Source organism: Magnolia sinica, chromosome 13 (assembly GCF_029962835.1).
Source record: "Magnolia sinica isolate HGM2019 chromosome 13, MsV1, whole genome shotgun sequence".
In the NCBI taxonomy this organism is placed as follows: Eukaryota; Viridiplantae; Streptophyta; class Magnoliopsida; order Magnoliales; family Magnoliaceae; genus Magnolia; species Magnolia sinica.
In genome coordinates, this window is record NC_080585.1 from 71,304,302 (window position 1) to 71,314,826 (window position 10,525).

Here is a 10,525-nt window from a genome sequence, read left to right on the forward strand (position 1 = left end):
AAACCATAACCTAAATGTTTATAGTCCGCACCTTTCGTCGGTACACTCATTTCGAACTCAGTTTGAATCCTACATGAAATCTGTTAGTTATGTTGACAAACAACCATTCTAAATCTTAACTACGGCATTAAGGTTTGGATTTCTTACCCAAATCGTAGTTGAAATGGTTCATATAGGGATGGTGGGGAGGTAAAACAACATGTGGAGTAATGGGAGAGAATCCCAGCAAAGATCTCTCAAACTCTCTCTTTCTCCTCACACTTTTCCCTTCTTTTCTCTCTTCTCTCTCCTAGGGTTTGAAGAAAATTCGTATGGAATGGAAATGGGGTGGTTTACGGGCTTTATATAGGCCCAGAACAGGTGCAAATGGCCCCAAGGCCATGGTATACTTGGTTTATATCCAAAGGGCGACTGTTTCTAACGAATGGGATTCATCTGAAGGTCCACTACTCACTTACAGCGTAGGGTAAGTTCCCTGACGATGGATCTATGTCAAGATGTGGTTTCAACGCGATTAGATAGACCGATCGACCGTGAAGGACCTATATTAGATCAACGGTCATTGTCACTTGATCAGGGCCACAAGTATACAGATATGTGCAGGAAAATTTTCTTGATCCATGGGTGAAGTTCGGTTAGAAACTGACGGTCTAAAATCTTTAATTTCACCTATAAGCCAATGGCCCAATTTACTTAAGTTTCATTACATTTTCCAAAGGTATTCGCGTTTCTCACGCACTTTGCTCAGGGCTCAAGTTGTTCGTTTTTGGACATTATTTAGGCTCGATTTCTGCAATAGTTGTCAAGCCCAATAAGATGGTCATAACCCTATAGTTTCGTGGTCATCGGACTTTCGATGTGTGGTGCAGGTCCGACACGGAGTTTCAATGTGCTCCCAAGAGCAACAGGCTTTTGGGATTTTCCCTAGGTCTTTATGTTGTGTTGAGTCAGTGATTTTGATAGTTTTGGGTCTTACCGTTTTTATAATTAGTGGTTGAAGCTAAATCCACTGATTAATTTAGTTTAGTACTTAATTAATTTTCTTCTAATTTTTACAGAATACGCTCCTTAGGGATTTTTTCCTGAGGTGGTACTTGGGTCCTTATACGGATTTTTTCGAAATGTTACAATCTACCCCCCTTAAAGAAAAATTTTATCCTTGAAATTAGTACCTTTTCATACTCCTCGAGGATCTGCAGGTAGTTCTTATGGACCTCGGCTTCTGTTTCCCAAGTAGCCTCTTCTTCAGTGTGGTGTGTCCATAATACTTTCACAAGTGGGATAACCTTGCTGCGTAGCACCTGTTCCTTCCTATCAAGAATTCGTGTTGGTCGCAGTACATAGGTAGCATCTTCACTTAGCTGTACCCACTCCCACTTAATAATGTGAGTAGGATCAAGAACGTATTTCTTTGGCATCGATACGTGAAATATGTTGTACATGCCTACGAGTGGTGTGGGTAAAGAAAGGCGATATGCTACCACACCCACTCGGTCTAGAATTTGGAATGGACCAATAAATCGAGGCATAAGCTTCCCTTTCTTGCCAAACCGGAGGACTCCCTTCATGGGGAAAACCTTAAGAAATATGTCACGCCCCGAAATCCGGTACCTGGGTATATTCGACCCCGATTTCGTACCCGCAGGCATGACTTATGTTTTGTATGTTTACATTTCATATTCCACACATATATTGACAAAATAACTTCATTCATAAAATATAACAATCCAAAAATTTAATAATTAAACATTTATTTAAAGAAAAATGTCCATGTTCCGACTATTCAAGATTATCATCAAACATATATCATCGTAATGTTGTCATACTAAATGTTCATTACACTTATTTAGAAAATGGTAAAGAAACAAAAAAAAAAAAAAAAATCTCTTTAAGTTCCTCCATGTGATCCCGATCCTGAAATTTTAAAATCTCAACAGGGTAAGCTGCGAAGCCTAGTGAGTAGTCTCAACACAGGTTTCAAAATAATCTCATGTAATATGAATAAAATGTATAAAAATACAATACATATTTGGGCAAAACAACAAATGAGGAGATTTAATAAAAAAAATGTTTCAATGTAAATTCAAAGAAAAATGAATGAATGAAATCAACATATGCTATACTCCATAATAAAAGGTGTGGTTTATTCTTTTTAACACCAGGGCCAGTTTACACCGGTTGGCCATCACCCGCGCCAATACAACACCTAGCCTGGCAATGGGAACCTCTTGCATGACATGCTCACCCATTAAAAGGGCACTTGGTGAGGAACCCATTTGTACGTTAGCTGGTCAAACTACTACCCTACCGAACCTGGCAGTGGGAACCTTTTGCAATCCTGACATGCTCACCCACTCAAAGGGTACAGTAGATGTTCCAAAAGGTACCAGTTGGGTTTCTGGGACTTTCAACCCAAGGGTCTTGATCGCCCCACCTATTTACGCTTTAGGGATTTTCAACCGAGAGGACTTGATCGCCTCACCTATTTTCTGGTGTTTCATAACTATTTTAATAATGCATGATTTTAATATTGCATAAATCAAATATTTCTAAATATCTTCAATGACTATTATTCTTCAGTCAATCCATAATGCTTGATATACATGATTTAATAAACTAAAAAATAAAATTTTCAATCAATGTAAATTGTATGTAGATAATTAAAATTTTACATAAAAATAAAATAAACATTCAACATAATCGATTAGATCATGGTTAAAATACAATGAAAAAAATAAACATGCAACGTGATTTATTAAATCTTGATTTAAAAAGATAAGCATGCAACATGATTTATACGATTTAAGATCTACATAAAAAATATATATAAACTCAAGATTTTGCAATAACTTTTAACAAAACAAAATTTAAATGCAAATAAATAATTATTTTTTTTATAGATAGGATTAACAATAAGACTATAAAACTTCAATGAAATCATATTAAAGCAATGACAACAAAAATAATAATTTAAACAACATTTTAAGAAGCAGGGTAAGTAATTACGTCAAATTAAAAAGTACATCCAAGATGGCAATTTTGTATTATAAGTACAATTGAATTAACAAATAAAATGAATTAAATTAAATTATATAAAGTTTTCATAAATATCAAGTGAGAGAAAACTCACCTTTTTATAAAAAGAAAAAGTATATATATATTTCCTTTTTCTCTTTCCTCCTTTTCTTTCTTCATTTTTCTCTTTCCTCTCTCTCTCTGTCTCTCTCCTCCTGCTTGGTAGTGAGATGTCACTTACGTCTCCCCTCTTCTCTTTTATATTATAAGGTGGGTCCCACTTTATGTTAATGCATGGGAGGTTTCACACCTGATTTTTCATCTTTACGTTTTTTTTTCTTTGCTGGATAAAACGCAAGTGAGTTATGGATTTCATATATATATTGAAAATTATCCAAAGTTTGGTATGAACCACATATTTGATATGAAATATGACCCCTCACGCTAAAACTAAACCGGTAAGGTTTTATGATTTGTGAAGTTGTATAATGTGTACCGTTGGTTTGATGATCGATTGAATAGATAAGACGAACTATGATAATAACAAAAAAATAAATGATGAGCGGTTGAATGATTTTGTAAATGAGAAGTGTATGGTCCACTAGGTTCCTTGACAGGAGACGAAGTTTGTGTACAGATGGTTTCAGGGATGGTTTAAAGTATAAGAGTTTGTTGTGTGATGTACAGGGTGAAATAATATATATATGTGTACACACATTCTTTTAAAATATAAAATCGGAACTAACTTTCTAAGCCTAGATCACCATTGATTTGTGGGTCTAATTGTCTCGTAAAAGATATTTTCTCAGAACGGACCGATAAGAGCATTGGGCCTAACAAGATCTTCATGATGAACCATTAATGTTAGTTTTTAGATGGACCACTTGAGAGTTATGATCCATATTTGCATTGGATGGTGAGATAATGGATTTAAGCGTAGAAATTAAGGGATTTTGGTTTAAATTAGGTGAATAGGTCTTGGTATAAGTTCGGATATAAATGGGCATGTGCAAATATGGTTTTAAGAATAGTCTATGTGCATGGGCATCTATACTCTTAGATGTTTTGGATCGATGATGGGCCTTGCATTTTGAAGATTTAACTTAAATGAATGAATTCCCAGTTAAGGGTTTTTAAGCGCTACGTAATGATGAATTTAATTTTTTTAATTGGGTCACTGAACATGGGTGATCTCTACCATCAGGTTTTGATAAGTACCCACTAGATGGACATTTTTGGAAAACAAAATAGATGATTGGAATTCTCATATAGCCATTTACAAAATGTCCGGACAGTTTTTTTTTTTGACAGGGCCTCTAAAAAGTAGTTTTTGAGAAAGGTCTGTACATGTGGTTATTTATTCTGGGATTACTTAGCGCCTAAATTGATCGAGTTGTAGTTGTTAGAATCTTAATTCATTGGTATGGTTTCTATAGAAAAATATAAGAATCATAATAGTCATGTCGAACTATTTGTTCGGGTCCCAAAAATGGGTGGATCTGATCATATGACGTTTTGTTTGGTATGATAGAGATGTCCAAAAATCCTATAGATGGAATGTAATATATATCTAGTGATTTCAAGGTAAATGTACGGAGGGTTTTACGATCGGACAAAATATTTAAAAGATATATGTTGTTTTTAACATATACCATTTGAATCATAATTATGGTATTGGTCCTGTGATATGTATGATCACGTTTAATGAAATCTAACCTAATAAGAATCTTAGTTATGAAAATTATATCATAATCTGAAAGTTAGGAATTCGGTTAAGTGGACTTATGCAATTGTGGCCCTTGATTTATAAAAAAAAAATATTTAGAATTTAAGATTGAAAAAAAAATAAACAGGTGGTTAGGTTCCTTAAAATATGAATAAGCAAGTGTACGGATAGTTTATCAATTGATTGAGTGGTTAAAAAGTTATAAGGGATATATGACAATGTGATGTAGGGTTCACCCAAGGAAAGTGTTATCCAATCATAGTTACTAGTATCAAGTTTTAATATTTATAGGAGAATTCTTTTAAAAATGAACAACCAAATAAATAAATAAATAAATTATACCACCAAAATTTACTTGGGATATTACATACTACCCTCCTTAAAGGAATTTCGTCCCCGAAATTTTAATTTCCTTCCTCAACGAAAAGATGTGGGTACCTCTCTCGAACTTCTATCTCATGTTCTAGGAGTTTTTTCTTCATTGTGGTGACTCCATTGGACCTTGACCAATGATATCCGTTGGCTGTAATATTTGATCTTTCCTATCTAGGATATGCAAAGGTCTCTCAACATAGGACGAATCTTCTCGGATTTCTATTAACTGTTAATCTATCACATGAAATGCATCCTTCTAGTATTTTTGAAGCATAGATATGTGGAAAACATTGTGAATACTGGCGAGCTATGTGGGTGGTGCTAGTATGTAGCCAACAAGTTCGATTCTCTCTAGGATATTGAGCGATCCTATAAAATGCGGTTCTATTTTCCCTCAAAATTGCTAAGTATGCTACTTAAAATTTCTACGTTTAGTCATAGTCCCGATGACTCTAACCACTTCTTCCATGGTCGGCTGATCAGGGTCAAATATTGCATATCAGACCCCAGTAATTGCCTAAATTGACGTACATGATGAGGCTTAATGGAGTGTTTTACTCGTGTTTTTATTACAGGATGAAATCAGGAGTGTGTATTGAAAATTGATGTTAAAGGCATGGATTTTATGATCCAAAGTCTCCAGAGCATGGGATGGACTCCAGAAAACCAATAGTGAAGATTTTACACGCCTGGGATCTGAGGAAAGCACGATAAAGAGGCCCGAAAAGGGTCCAGAATGCAAGATCACATGGTTCCCGCCATCCGATCAGTTCAAAACTTCATACATGAGATGAGGGCCATAAATTAACCGTACATATTAATTTTCATCCATTAAAGATCTCGAGAAGTGAGCCAACTGACAAATCAGCCCGTTAATCTCCAATTTGGGGCCCACCTGATATTTGGAACTGCTTCAAACTTGGTGTTGACGGTTGAAATTATATGACAAAGAAGATGGACGGATTGGATTTCTCGAAATCATCACAGTGGACCCATATCTATAGCGTGTGTACACAGTGCACATGTGCACTGCCTGAGCACCGAACGGACTAAAGTCGGTCAGCGCCGCTGACCCGACTTTCCTTTTTAAATACGGCAGTTGCCGTTTCCAGCACGCGTAACGGACGGAAATCCATTTTTACGGACCGCTGTGGGCCCCACCTAGTGTCCAAATGGACAATCCAAACCGTCCATCCGCTTCCTGGGGCAGTTATAACCATCGCCTAGATGTCCGTTTGGTTCCATGCATGTGTACGGACGTTGACCGCTGAAAAACGCAAAACGGACGGTGAGTTCAAAACTCTGTGGGCCACCGCAACTCTAACTCGAAATTGGGCATTCCTAGCCGTTTTTTCATCCTCCATGCAATGGACGGAGTGGATTATTGAAATAATTATCAAAATGGGTCCCACCATTGCCACGGAAGTTGTTTTCGCGTCCGCGTAAAGGACGACCGCTGGCCGTTTTTGCGAAGGATTGTGGGCCCCGTACGTCACCCGTACGGCCGATCCGAGCCGTCCATCGTGTAGATGGGTTCGAGAACTACAAAACCATGCGATATTCCACTCCCATGCGGACACACGTGTGCGGTACAGAGGCCACAAATAGGCCGTCTTGTGACGTTCAAAACTGATCTTTTTGTATTTTCTTCTCTGGGCCGTGTCAATGGACATTCAAAACCACCCATTCTTGACTGAAATTTCGTCCTGAATCCAATGGACGGGGTGGATTTTCCAGAAAACACCTCTGTGGGGCCCACCAATCACGGCTGCGAAAAATTGCACTTCGAGTCCTTCTACAACTCTGCCACCGACCCCAGCCATCCAACAGCTATAAAAGGGGAGTTTTGGACGTGGGAAAGGCATTCAGAACCAGGGGATTTCAGATCTGGAGCAAGGGAGAGAAGAAAGAGAAGAAAGAGAAGAAAGAAGAGAGAGAGAGATTGTTTGGTTTGACGTTTTTTTATGAATTTTATTTAATATTTTTTATGGATTTTATGGGTCACTAATCTCTCAGCTAGGGCTGAGATGAAGCCCCTAATTTGATTAGCTCTTGTATTGGTTGATTTACTTTGAATTTCAATTAATTTGTTTCTTTCTTTAAGTGGGCTTTATGGGTTTAAATTCTATACTTCTCCATCTATGAACTTGACCAAAGTATATATATGGATGTTGTTTGGATGCTTATTATAGGTGCTTGTGTCTGAGCAAGAACAGGTTTCCTATAGAGGAAGGAACAGGATGCTTTAATGAATTGTACATCCCTTATGCCCGACCAAGGATATGGGATATGTCATTCATGGCATTGCTTAAAGGAATTAGACAGTCTGTATGCCCGATTAAGGACACAGATTGTGCTTTCTCTATTTAAGTGGTATCAATCTAGATCAAGGTGAATCAACAGACAAAACAAGGGTTAGGATAATTAAGGGTGGATTCGAAAGTCGTAGTGCTCTCTTTCTGATTGAATTTTCTTCCCTGTTCTTAATTGTTTTTTTTTTCTAAAATTGTGCTTAGTAGTTCATTCCATTATCTGTTGGATTAGTTAAGGAGAGTCATAGATTTGAATTGTGACGACCAGTCCTCGTGGGAACGATCTCGTAATACGTACCGTATCTGCATCTGATTCGTATACTTGCGAGTTTAAATATCATTTAAATCGTGTTGGTTTAAATAAAACATCAAGTTTTTGGCGCCGTTGCCGGGGACTGTTTCGGTCCAATTGGATTTAAGATTCTCTCTTATCATAATTCATAGTCTTAGGTTTTTTACTACCTTTAGGTTAAATTTTTTAGAAACTAACCTATTTCCTGTTTTGTAGGGACCTGACATAAACTACTAATTTGGTAATCTCTTTCCAAATTTTCTATTTTTTTTTTTTTTCTAATTTCTATTTTTAGAATTAAGGTTTTATTTTTATTTTTATTTTTTTTAGAAAGTTTCTATTTCTAGGCTATTTTATTTTTAGAAATTTCCTATTTTCTAATTCTAGATTCTGATTCTTCTTTCAAGTAACTTTCTATTTTCTAGTTTTAGAAATTTTTCCCTTTTTAGAAACTAACTTAGTTTTTATTTCTAAGATTACAAACTTTCTTGTTTTGAAATTAACCGTTGCTTAGGATTTTTTTTCTAGCATTATTTTAGTAAATTTAATTTATTTTTGTTTTCTTTTTGTTTACAGGAATTAAGGAAGGAAACTGCTAAATAACATTGTCTTCAAAAGGAGGAGCTCTCAAATCTTCAGACATTCATCATCTCCTTTTCTCGAGTTCTTCTTTCCAATTCTCGTTTACATAGCTTTCTCTTGTTTTTAGGAATTCATAACTTTTTCCTTTAGTTTTATTCATCTTAGGTTGCATCTTAGTTTAGTTTTCTTTCTTATATTGATAACATAGTTTATGCTAGGACGTAGATCTCTGAACATAGAACTAGCACCGTTTGATCCTGAGATTGAAAGAACAATTCGTGAAAGATTGAGAAATAATCCTGTTGAAATGGTGAATGAGACTGAAGTTAAAGCTCTCAAAGATTATTCAGCTCCTGTCCAATTTAATGCGCCTTCATGCATAGTGTTGCCAACCACTACGGCAGCACACTTTGAACTTAAACCTGGAGTCATACAATTGTTGCCATCCTTTTATGGATTGGACAAGGAGGACCCATATCATCATGTGAAAGAATTCTTAAACATTTGCTCCACTTTTAAGTTCCAAAACTTCTCAGACGATTCGATCCGCCTACGCCTGTTTCCTTTTTCTTTGAAGGATAAGGCGAAAGCATGGTTGAATTCTCTAGAAGTTGGATCTATCACTACATGGGACCAACTGTCTAAGAAGTTCTTAAACAAGTTCTTCCCCGTTCACAAAACCAATGCCCTCCGTAGAGAAATTACTAACTTCACACAAAAAGAGGGCGAGCACTTTCATGAATGTTGGGAAAGATGGAAGGACTTGCTTCTTAAATGTCCTCACCATGGTTTTGAGAAGTGGCAACAAGTTCAATACTTCTATGACGGTCTGACACCACAGAACCGTCGCATGGTTGATGCCACCAGTGGAGGGTTATTCATGACCAAAAGTGATGTTGAAGCGTGGAACTTCTTTGAAACCTTGTGCGAAAATTCCCAGCAATGGGATTATTCAAATAGAAGTGACAGAAGTCCTCAACCACAAAAGAGAGGTGGTATATATGAGATAGGAGTCATGCCAGAGCTGAGCGCCAAGCTTGATAACCTGACAAAGAAAGTTGATGCTCTGGTATTAAATAATGGACCACCACAAACAGCTCAAGTCGAGGCATATGCCACATGTTCTAGTCCTGCCCATCCTATGCAGTCTTGTCCATCTGGTGCAGCATTCCCAGAACTTCTCTCTGAACAAGTTCATGCTATGAACACTTTTCAAAAATCTGGGAATGATCCTTACTCAAACACCTATAATCCAGGGTGGGCTAGACATCCAAATTTCTCTTGGGCAAAAGGACCACAACAAGGAGGACCATCTGGAAATCCTCCTATGCAACCTTACTCCCAAGTTGGCAGTCAACAACCTCAACAGTTTCCACAATATCAACAACTGCCTACACAATTAAGGAAACCATCTCTTGAGGATACACTCCATCTTTTCATGCGGAGTTCTCTCCAATTCCAAAAAGACACCCAACAAACCTTACTGGCCAACCAGCAAAGCTTACATGCAAATGCACAATCCATTGCCAAGCTGGAAGTACAAATGGGTCAACTAGCTGCCACATTGAGTGAGAGAGAGAAGGGTAAGTTCCCTAGCCAACCTGAGGCTAATCCAAAGGGACAGTATGAGATTGGCTCTAATTCCAACCAAGGGCAATATCATGAACAGGCCAAATCGATCACTACCCTTAGGTCAGGCAAGCAGATTGATAACAGAATAGAGATGCCTGGGGATGAATCAAATTCTCTAGCAGAAGATCAAGATGAAGCAGAGAGCCATACCAATGCATCCAAAGTCCAAAAGCTCTCTGACTCTCCAAGAGCCACTAATGTGCCACCTTATGTGCCCAAAGCACCCTTTCCTCAACGTCTGGCACCAATAAAGAAAAGAAATAACTTTGATGAAATCTTGGATGTGTTTCAAAAAGTGCAAGTCAACATCCCGTTGCTTGACGCTATCAAGCAAGTCCCTGCTTACGCTAAGTTTCTTAAAGATTTATGCACTCAAAAGCGTAAGCAGAATGTTCATAAGAAAGTCTTCCTTGCAGAGCAGCTCAGCTCCATGATTCAACATAACACCCCTCCTAAATTTAGGGATCCAGGAGCTCCCACCATTTATTGCGGCATAGGAGATCATAAGATCGGGAAGGCATTACTTGATTTAGGGGCGAGCGTCAATTTGTTACCATATTCGGTTTATGAGCAGCTAGGACTTGGTGAGTG

General features: G+C 37.4%; 1 non-coding gene across 1 annotated transcript; it reads right to left on the minus strand.

Annotated features, from left to right (window-relative positions):
* Positions 1–8,987: 8,987 nt before the first annotated feature.
* On the minus strand, positions 8,988–9,094 carry LOC131224385 (small nucleolar RNA R71). Its single transcript, XR_009160873.1, has one exon. It is a non-coding gene; the product is annotated as a small nucleolar RNA R71 (small nucleolar RNA).
* Between the last annotated feature and the right edge of the window lie 1,431 nt (positions 9,095–10,525).